The sequence below is a fragment of the Glycine max genome, chromosome 15 (assembly GCF_000004515.6).
Source record: "Glycine max cultivar Williams 82 chromosome 15, Glycine_max_v4.0, whole genome shotgun sequence".
In the NCBI taxonomy this organism is placed as follows: domain Eukaryota; kingdom Viridiplantae; phylum Streptophyta; class Magnoliopsida; order Fabales; family Fabaceae; genus Glycine; species Glycine max.
This window is the reverse complement of record NC_038251.2, coordinates 42,531,202-42,541,596: the sequence shown is the minus strand read 5'-3', so window position 1 is coordinate 42,541,596 and position 10,395 is coordinate 42,531,202.

The following is a 10,395-nucleotide window of genomic DNA, read 5'->3' as shown; positions in this document are numbered from 1 at the left end:
TTCAACAAAGCATACACACAAACAGCCAATAAAAGACCATGTCGGGAGAAACTTTACCCTAACTAAAACCTACAGAGTAAACAGATAAAATAATATTATTGATGATAATAACATAATTTAAAAATTTGTTTTATTCCCTTTTCTATTCTAGCTACCTGAGAAACTACTCACAAAATTTGCATTTAGTTATATATGAAATTAGCTTTGAACTATACAAATCTCATAATGAATTACTTAACAAGTCTTTCATAAAAACTGCCAAGGAGTAATAAAGGTGAAAGTAACTTGGAACAATACAGGAGAGAAAAATAACTTAACAAGTATAATTATAACCTTTAAGGTTTGACTTAAGAAAGATGGTGAGATATTTAATTAAATATAACAAAAACTTGGGGCATGTTTAGATTGAAAAACATTTTCAATTTTTTTTATTCACAAGTGACAAATAAACTTTGTTCACTTTGTTTCCTATATAGAAATATTTGGACAAAAATTTTCAGCTTTCATTTTTTTGCATTCACAAGTAAGTATTAAAAAAGAATCTGTTTTCACTTTCTCCCATCTACAAATATTTGAACAAGGTAAATCTTTGGAAACAGCAACAAAGTTGGCATTTTTATAATTACATTTCAAAAATAGAAAATGAAAACAAGAAACATGTTTTCAAACCAAACATGTAAATTTTCTTCTTCATCCTATTATTTCTTCTCTTTAATAAGAATTAAAATTAGAAATAGTAAATTATTTTAATGTTAACTAACAAAATGCAACACCACCCATTCAATACACCATTGTCATCTCTTTCTTCAAACAAAAGATAGTTTCTAAGAATCAAATAACATGTAAGAATATTAGGAATTTCCCTTAAAAATAATCGGCAAATGCACATTGCTGAATCCAAGCTTGTATCCATGAACTTGTATTGAGTAAATAATAGAAAAAAGAATTTAATATTCAACAAATGTGTCATTGTAAAAGCAAAATTCCATTGTCATACCTTCCCTTCACCATGCATTCATGTAATGTATAGTTTTTCTCATATTCCAAAGCCCAAACTTTTCTTAGTTTCACAGCAAGTATAGCACCTAGACTGTTCTAGAATCTGAAAGCACCTGAAGCACAAGACATTATGCAAGATAAAACAAAAGAGAATCAAAGAACCGAAAATTAACTTACAATAGAAAAAAAAAGAAACATAAAATACATATTAATACATTAATTTCCTACTGGGGAGTATTTTTTCTTATTCTCTTAGTTTTAGTCATTTCATCATCCTTTAATTAAGCCATATAATTTTATTTTCATCATCAAATGAAAAAACATTGTTTTCAAAGAACAAAAAGAAAAGAATCTTGGACTATCAACCAAGAGAACCTTATTGATAAGTAATACTAATATACTAATCCATTCAAAATGCTTATGTATTTACTTTGTCTCTTATCTCAGGACCAACTTCAAGTTAAGGGAATGGTTTAACTTCAAATTACTTGACAGCCATGTGTCTACAGAATATTGTGTGGTACAGGCAGATAATTTCTCGTCTGTGGCTTGTTGATTAGGTAAAATGCTTAGTCTTGCATGCTGGTAGAGAAGTGAATATAATGCAAAGGTACCTCCTGCACAAGTGAACCATTGATTCTAAAAAGGTTTCATTAATTATCCTCAGCAACACGAGAAATTATTTGATGTTCATGGAGTAAGAGATTTTCTTGCTCTCTACAATTTAGAAAAAATAATGGCTTATTTAGAAAATTGTTCAACATGGAATGTAAAGGGAGGAAGTGATAGGAAATTTCTACAATTGTACTGTAAAAACAAATATGGAAGTAAGTCACGAGTAAATTAATCCTGAAATACTACTCTGCTAATTAATAATTCATGTTAGGCATGATTATATTTCATGAAACTAAAGATAAAGGAGGAAAATTATGCTCATTTATATATTAAGTTAAAAAGAACAAATGACTGGATATAGACTGTGCTTTTCTTTTTTCCATTTGGTAAAGCATAAATATTCAATCGTGTAATTTTTGGTTTGATAAGAATCTGATTATAAAATTATGTATCAATCTCATGTAGTTATAATTGGCTTGGCTTTTGCAGCTTGGAAGCCTGGGGAACTGGACAGACACACACCAAGAGAACCAAGATCATGATTCAAGATTTTACCTTCCCCATTGTCATTAGCAGACATCACAATGAAAGCATATTTGAATAGAGCAACAATGGTAAATGTCCAAAAGATAAATGAAAGCAAGTCAAAAATTTCCTAATCATCTTCTTTGAGCCTCAATTTCCTTGACAATGTGGTCTTTTAAAATCCAAAGCATAACATGGCAATGTCCTTCTTATACACCTTAGGGGAACACCATGAATACAAGTAACATTTTATTAGTTATCAATACAACAGACAAAAGTCACAAAACCCCATCTACCTCAAAATATCGAACTTGTTCATGGAAGTTCACAACCTCAAAATTTTTTACGCAACATTGGAAAATATGAATACAATCACTAGATAATGACTATGTACAAATGGATTAGTTAATAAAAAAAAGTTGGCAATAGACCATGCAAGTATTAAGGGGTGCTAGTTCCTTTAGTTTATAGACTTTGAACGGTAACAATAAAAAATGAACACAAAAGAGTACCTGTTGAGACATTCCATGTTCCACAAATTTCTCAGATGGATTCATGGCTAAAAGAGAAGGAAAAGTGAGGATAATGCAAGAACAAAGATGAGGTCAATTATAATGAGACAAAATAATGTATAGAAGTAAAGGATAGATAGAGAATACAGGGAATGCACAATAGAAGAACTGAAGTAGTAGAAAGGCAAGTGGTGTGTGTCCAAAGAAGTTGCAAAATGCATTCAATTCACTCAATGCTCTATAACTCTCTCTTGGTAGACACAAAACAGTAATGAAAGATACACTAAACAATTAATTTAATAAAGACACAAAATAGTTCCACAAAAGTAATGAAGGACACAAAATAATTATAAGCATAGCACAACTTCAATTATACCAAAGATACACTAAACATATCATAGGCACAATAGATCAAGAGCATATAATTTTGAAGTTGATCACAAACCTATAAGAAGCTACACTTTTTCTAAAAGGTATCTGCATAAATAGTAGAAACCCTTCATCAGTTTGACCCATTGAACAACTAACAGGGAATTCAACTTTAAATAAATAAAAAAAAAACATTCAGAGAAACAATAATTTCTTTGAAACCCTAAATTATGATTCTGCGAACTAACATGAAACTTGATCATTAGTACCCTTATTTTGCTATAAATTGAATTCTCACGTTCCTCTCAAAACCCATTGCACAAGAAAATGTTTGAGCCCACTTGAATCTTCTTCGGGGTTAAATTCTCTCTCCTTGATTATTTTGCACCAAAAAACATTATCACCTGGTTTTTAGTTGGATAGACAAACTAGGACCGAACTTGAGCCTTACATCATTAACAATGCGAAAAGAACCATGATACGAGGAAAATGAAAAATCATTGAATACAAAGACAAAGGGAGAGAAAAATTACATCTTGCAAAGAGATCTTGAGCCAACTAAGGGGTGTTCTTTTGTAGGGCAAAGCAGAAGAGGATATTCCCTTACTGGAATCAATAATAAGAAAAATCAAATGTTACTTTTGAATAATATTGGGGATAAAGAGAAGAAATTCGATGATAGAGATGAAAGAATGAATACAAACCTGTGATTGCTCATACGACCCATGGTTGATGGCTATCACTCGCTTATAGCTATGCTTCTTCTTATTATGGTTGCGACTACGACGCTCTCTTCTACCCACTCCACCACATTCAAACCCTAGATTTTTTTCTATTTATTTATTTATAAAAGAAACAAACACTTGTTCTAAGACGATTTTCGCAAAACCATCTTAGAATAGTAGTTTCTAACATGGTTTTGGCAAAACCATTTTAAAATTATTTGTGTTTATTTACAAAAATGCCATCATATTTCATTCTAAGATGGTTTTTTGTCAACCAACTTAAAACCAGCGTCGTAAAAATAGCTTTTTCTAGTAGTGTTTATTTTTAATTATTAATTTTCATTATAGATATATTGTTCATTGTATATTTGGTAGACTATAGGTTTTACAATATAATAAATAAGAGAAATAAAAATTAATTATATGTTATGTTAGGCAGTGTACTGTTCGGGTCTACTAGTGACATGGCTAGTGATGCGACATTAAAGCACACAAATCAACCCTCCTCGTAAGCCACAAGTCTAGAACGCAAATGCTCTTCTCACAAAGTCAACCTTAGCGCCTAGTAGCCAAATGATTAGGCTATTGTGATTTTGATATATGTGAATCTGTAGAAGTATATATGCTATATGAAGTTTTGATGATGCCAAAGATAAACGCTTCTCAAGTTTAATCCAAGTCAATAACTCAAAAATTCAAGAAAAATAATGAACTTAGTCCCTAGAATCTTAGAAAGCATTCCTTAATTGATGATGCATAGATTTGGCCAAAGTATATTTTACAAAAGCTTTTTGTGATTTCAAATATATGACATTTTCTCTCTGGTAATCGATTACCAGAGGATGTAATCGATAACCAATGGCTAAATTCATTTCTGAAACAAATTTGCAAATTTTGAATTAAAATTTTAAAGTTTGTAATCGATTACCAGAAGTTTTAAACATTTTATAATAGCCTTCAGAAATTTGAATTTAAATTTTAAAGCCTATAATCGATTACAACTTGTGTGTAATCGATTACCAGACATGAAAATTCAAATTTCAAATCTGAAGAGTCATGACTCTTCATAAACTAATTGTGTAATCGATTACAACAGTTTTGTAATCGATTACCAATAAGGAATTTTTGAAAATAATTCCCAAGAGTCACAACTGTTCAAAAAGTTTTTGAATGGCCATCAAAGGCCTATAAATAGGTGACTTGGGATACAAAATTCCTTAGAGTTTTTCTGAACAACATTGTCTTATCCTCTCAAAACAAAATTGTCTTATATAACTCTCAAAATATTTCTTGGCCAAAATACTTGCAAATTCAACAAGGAATCTTGATCGATCTTCAATTGTAATATCCTTCTCTTAAAGAGAGAAAATTCTTCTTCTTATTCTTATTCAAAGAGATCTGTTTAAGAGACCGAGGTTCTCTTAAGTTGTAAGGTTATCTGAACACAAGGGAAGGGTTGTCCCTACGTGGTTCAAAATTTTGTAAAAGGATTTTACAAGATAGTGGAAATCTTAAGCGAGTTGCTTGGGGACTGGACGTAGGCCCAGGGCGTGACTAAACCAGTATAAAAACTGAGTTTGCATTCTCTCTTCCCTTAAACTTCTTTTTATTATTGTAGTTTATCTTTTATTTAAAGAATTTTATTTTGAATTATTCTTTGAGTAATTTATATTAAGGGTGCATTGTTAATCTAAAAGAGAGTTAAAATTTTAATTAGGAAAAGTTTTGTATCTTAATTCAACCCCCCTTCTTAAGATACTGAGGTCACTTGTCTAACAAAATCTTGATGATAAGATTGTACTCTCTTATCAAGTTGTTACAAGGCAATTGCACGTGATTAACAAAGTTGCTATGTTGTTACAACAACCCCGACAAAGGAGGAACCAAGGTTTCCATCCATCACTATAAATAATAGTTTCTACATTCTCTCCAACTCACTTTTTCCCTCATTCTCAACTCACTCAAACACTTAATTGAGCATCAGATGGAGGATACCTGCGAGTCCACCATCAAGGGAATCACTAGAGTGTATTATGACAGCAGACAATCCTGACGTCAAATCGGCTCCAAATTTTAGGAAGTACATTTGGTGCCCACTGTGGAGCCATGGTAAAAATCTCCCTTCGGCCACCTGTACTTACGGTCAGCACATGATTTGGTCTTAGGAGAGTGACACCCCCTGAAAATTCCAACCCATTTCCGATGGCCACCATGACAGACAAAGATGCACTCCACTAACTCTAAGCCCACATCATAGAGATAGAAAGACGCCATGAGGAAGAGCTCAGAAAATTGAAAGTTGACCATGATGAACTAGATGCTCGTGTTAGATGTCCTCAATGATACAATCACTTCGCTCACACAATTCACGAGCACACCCAATGTGAATTGCACCCTTGACAGACCAACAATACCATGATGGCACAACACCTCGAACGTACAGTGATATGAAGGGCGAATGGCATCCTTTTGTCGATCGAATCATGGAGGTCGACTTACCTCTTGGTTGGAAACCGCTCAACCTGGAACATTATGACGGGACCACCAACCTGGATAAACACCTGGATGTGTTCCTCAGCCTGGATAACCTCTATACTAATGATGACATGATCTTATGTCGGGTCTTCCCTACGTCCCTTAAGGAGTGATGTTGACATGGTTTAAAGGACTCCCTCCCTGGTCTATTGACTGTTTCGACACCCTTATCAACTGCTTTAACTTTCAATACGCAATGAGTTGATCGTACCTCCCAACTTTTGCTGCTCTAGCTAGTCTACAACAGGAAGACGACGAGTCACTCTGCAAATTTATAGACAGATTTGGTCGCCTCGTTGTCCAAATCAGGAATTTCAATCCCGAGGTCACGCTACATTTCATGTTCATCACCTTATGACCTGACAAGTTTGTTGGCAGTCTATGAAAGAAACCTCCTAGGAGCGTGGACATGTTTCGAGAACGAGCCAAGGGCTATATTCAGATGGAAGAAGGTTGAAGTTCTGAAATGATGTTTGACAGGCTGGACAAAAGTGTGAGAAAAGAGAAACTAGCCCTAGGATCAACTCACACAAGTCGAACAAGAGACAAAAATAGGACACACGTTAGCCTCTTCCAAGGGGAGCAAGGTACGAGCGGTATACACCCTTGACGACAAATTAAGCCACCATCCTCAAAGAAGCCTTTAATGCGGAGATATCCATACAATTACCCCCTATACCTCCTCCCAGACTTGGTCTAGATGGAATTAAGCACTGTAGTTACCATCGCAACCATGGCCACAACACTGAAGACTATTGGGCCCTCAAGGACAAGATCAAGAAACTTATATAGGCAAGTCACCTAGCCCAACTTGTAGAAAAACCCAATAATAGTCAAATAAGAGGCCGGTCTAAGGGGCACAATGAGAACCATCACAGGAGAAGAGATATCGATAGAAGGGGATACAAAATAAAGGATAGAGGGAGGCAAAGGTATCACCTACAAAGGCGTGACCTCCAACCCCAACAAGAGCAAAAAGATGAACCCACTCAATAGATTAAAGGTGTTATCAACATTATTGTGAACGAATTTTCCTATGGAGGGCTATCTAGCTAGTCCCAGAAGCGTCATCTTCATGCCATCAAAGATCTTGATGTCAACTATGTCAACATACAATCACTGAGAAGTCTTCCTCCCATAGCCTTCACCAACAGAGATTTCAAAGGCATCAACCCCATTAACCAAGACAACCATATGGTTGTCTCTATTGTCATTGCTAACTTCATGGTGTCTAAAGTCCCTATCTACCAAGGAAGTTCCATAGACATACTCTATTAGAAGACATTTCAAAGGCTTGAAATCTCACCCACCATAATTCAACCAAACTACGGACCACTCCTAGGTTACCCTGGGAAGAGAGTGGAAACCAGAGGTTACATGGACCTGATGACCACCTTCTGTCTGGGCAAGCTCTCATGGAGTTTCACTATAAGATATTTGGTTGTTGATGCAAACACTTCTTATTTTGCTTTGATTGGGAGGAAAACATTGAATGAGCTCGAAGCCATAGTCTCTACACCACATCTCAAGATGAAGATCCCTACCTTGATTGGAGAAATTGTCACTATCAAGGTAGGCCAGAAGCAAGCCCAACAATGCTATGCTGTGAGCCTAAAGGTGGCCTCTTATCCTCCCATCAGAGAGTCAAGCAAGCCTCATTCCCCCTTTGGTGGCAGCAATAGTCAAGTCATGAGCATTGTCGAAGAATTCCCCATAAGGACCCTAACCCTCTACAAGACAACCAGGGGTAATCCTGATGACACATTTGACGTAGATCCTGGGGATGACACCATCGACAAAGGCCTAAAACCAATAGAAGATATTTTTATGCTACAACTTGGACCTAAACCCGGATAATTCACATAGCTCAACAAAGACCTCACCAGCCACGAGCACAAACATATAGCTGAAGTTCTACTAAGGAACACAAATTTGTTTGTCGAGTAAACATCTGATATGTCAGGCATCCATCCCAGCATCCTATGCCATAAATTGGGCACTTAAGCCAAACAAGTCTCACAAAAGAAGAGGAAGATGGGAGAAAACTACATAAGGTGGTTAGAGAAGAGATTGACGAGCCGCTTAAAGCCTAGTTTATTAGAGAAGTCAGATACTTGACCTAGCTGGCCAACATTGTCATGGTGAGAAAGGCCAATGGGAAATGGCGCATTTGCACTGACTACATCATCCTTAACAAAGTGTGTCCCAAAGATACGTATCCTCTGCCTAGCATCGACAAGCCTGTGGACAACGCATCTGGCTTCCAGTTGTTGAGCTTCCTAGACTCTTATTTAGGGTACAACAAAATCAAGATGCACCCCCTGATAACTGCTAATTAGGAGTATATTTTGAGGGTTAAATTATATAGGAATTTGTAATTTTTCTCTCCTAATTTTTCCGTTTTGAGCAAATAATTGTTAAATTAATATCAATTATGTTTTTTTGCAGAAAATACTAAAAGTGATGAATTAATGAAGCTTAGTGATTAAAATAAAGCCCAAAAAAGAAAGAATAATTTAGGAAATCAGAGCTAATTAACGAAAGTAAGCTATTGAGGAAAGAAGGGCTAATTGAGGAAAGCAGTACTAATTAAGGGAAGAAGATTAATTAAGGAATGCAAGATGATTGAGGAAAACATGGTTAATTAAGGAAAAAAGACTAATTAAGGAAATAATAATTAATTAAGGAAAGTAAAGTCGAGCTTAGTGTAAGAAGCTCGCTAATATGCACCTATAAAAGAAGAAGAGAGAAGAAGGAAAAAACACACAGGATTTCCAACAAAATACAATTTCTTATAGAAGGCGAAGGCTAGAAGAAGGAGAAGCAAGCATTGGGAGTCATTCCTTCCCTTCATTCCCTTTTTTATCTTTTCCCCCTTTACTAAATATTTTCCTCTTCCAATTGTAAAGCCTCCATGACAATGAGAGGCTAAACCCCCTTTGTTGGGAACTTGGCAACAACCTACTCTTTATGTAATTTCTCTTCCAGTCTATTTATAAATATTACATTTGCTTTATCTTTTCCCGTGCTTAATATTATTGCTTGTGGCTTGATCACCCATTTGCATGGTAAGTTTTAGGGGTAGCATTGGGAAATGTTATTTTCTAATAGAACTGGGAAATGATATCTAAATAAAGTCATCACTAGGGATAGGTTGATATTTGTTTATCTTGATATACATCTTTATTCTTAACGCAATTTACTATTTTAGCTCTACAAAGGGATTTGGGTAAGAAAATAGATAAATAAGGCTCTTTCATTCGGGGGACCAAATTTAGACTATACTAGTAGATGGAGGTATAAATTGGAATAATTATAAATAGAGAAAAATCGTTAACATTACATCAAAGAGTAGCTCTGGTAGGCTAAGTTCCCAATATTCTCATCTTCTGAATTTCCTTCAACAATAATATTGGAATTTACTATTTTGTCTTTAATTAATTAATTTAAATTCTTGTTTAATTTCTTTTTCTAGTTTGATTTAATTTTCAACAATTTATTTTACTGTTTTCTATTACCTTTTCCAAATCTTTTTTCTTAATTAAATATTCATTAGCCTAAGTACAAACAAAGTCAGGGCCAATTTAAACTTTACTACTTAGGACGAATTGGTGCACTTGACAATCCATCAACAACCCCTAGGTGAAGAAAAAACTGCCTTCATCACTGGAGATACCAATTTCTATTACAAGGTCATGCCTTTTGGACTCAAGAATGTCGGGGCCACATACCAGAGGCTCATGGATCAGGTTTTCAAACATCTTATAGGTTGAAATGTCGAGGTTTATATGGATGACATGGTCATCAAGTCTCACAGTGCGGCCTAACATGTAGCAGACTTAGAGGAAGTATTCAGAGAAGTTCATAAATATGACATGCACCTCAACCCTAAAAATGCACCTTTGGGGTTAGCGGGGGAAAATTTTTGGGGTTCATGATCACCCACAGTGGAATCGAAGCTAACCCTAACAAGTGTACAACGATACTGGATACCAATGTCGAAGAAGTTCAGAAGCTAAATGGTAGATTGGCGTCTTTCTCAAGGTTCCTCCCGAAATTCGCTGAAAAAACAAAGCCTTTCTATAGGCTACTCAAAAAAATTGAACTATTCTCAT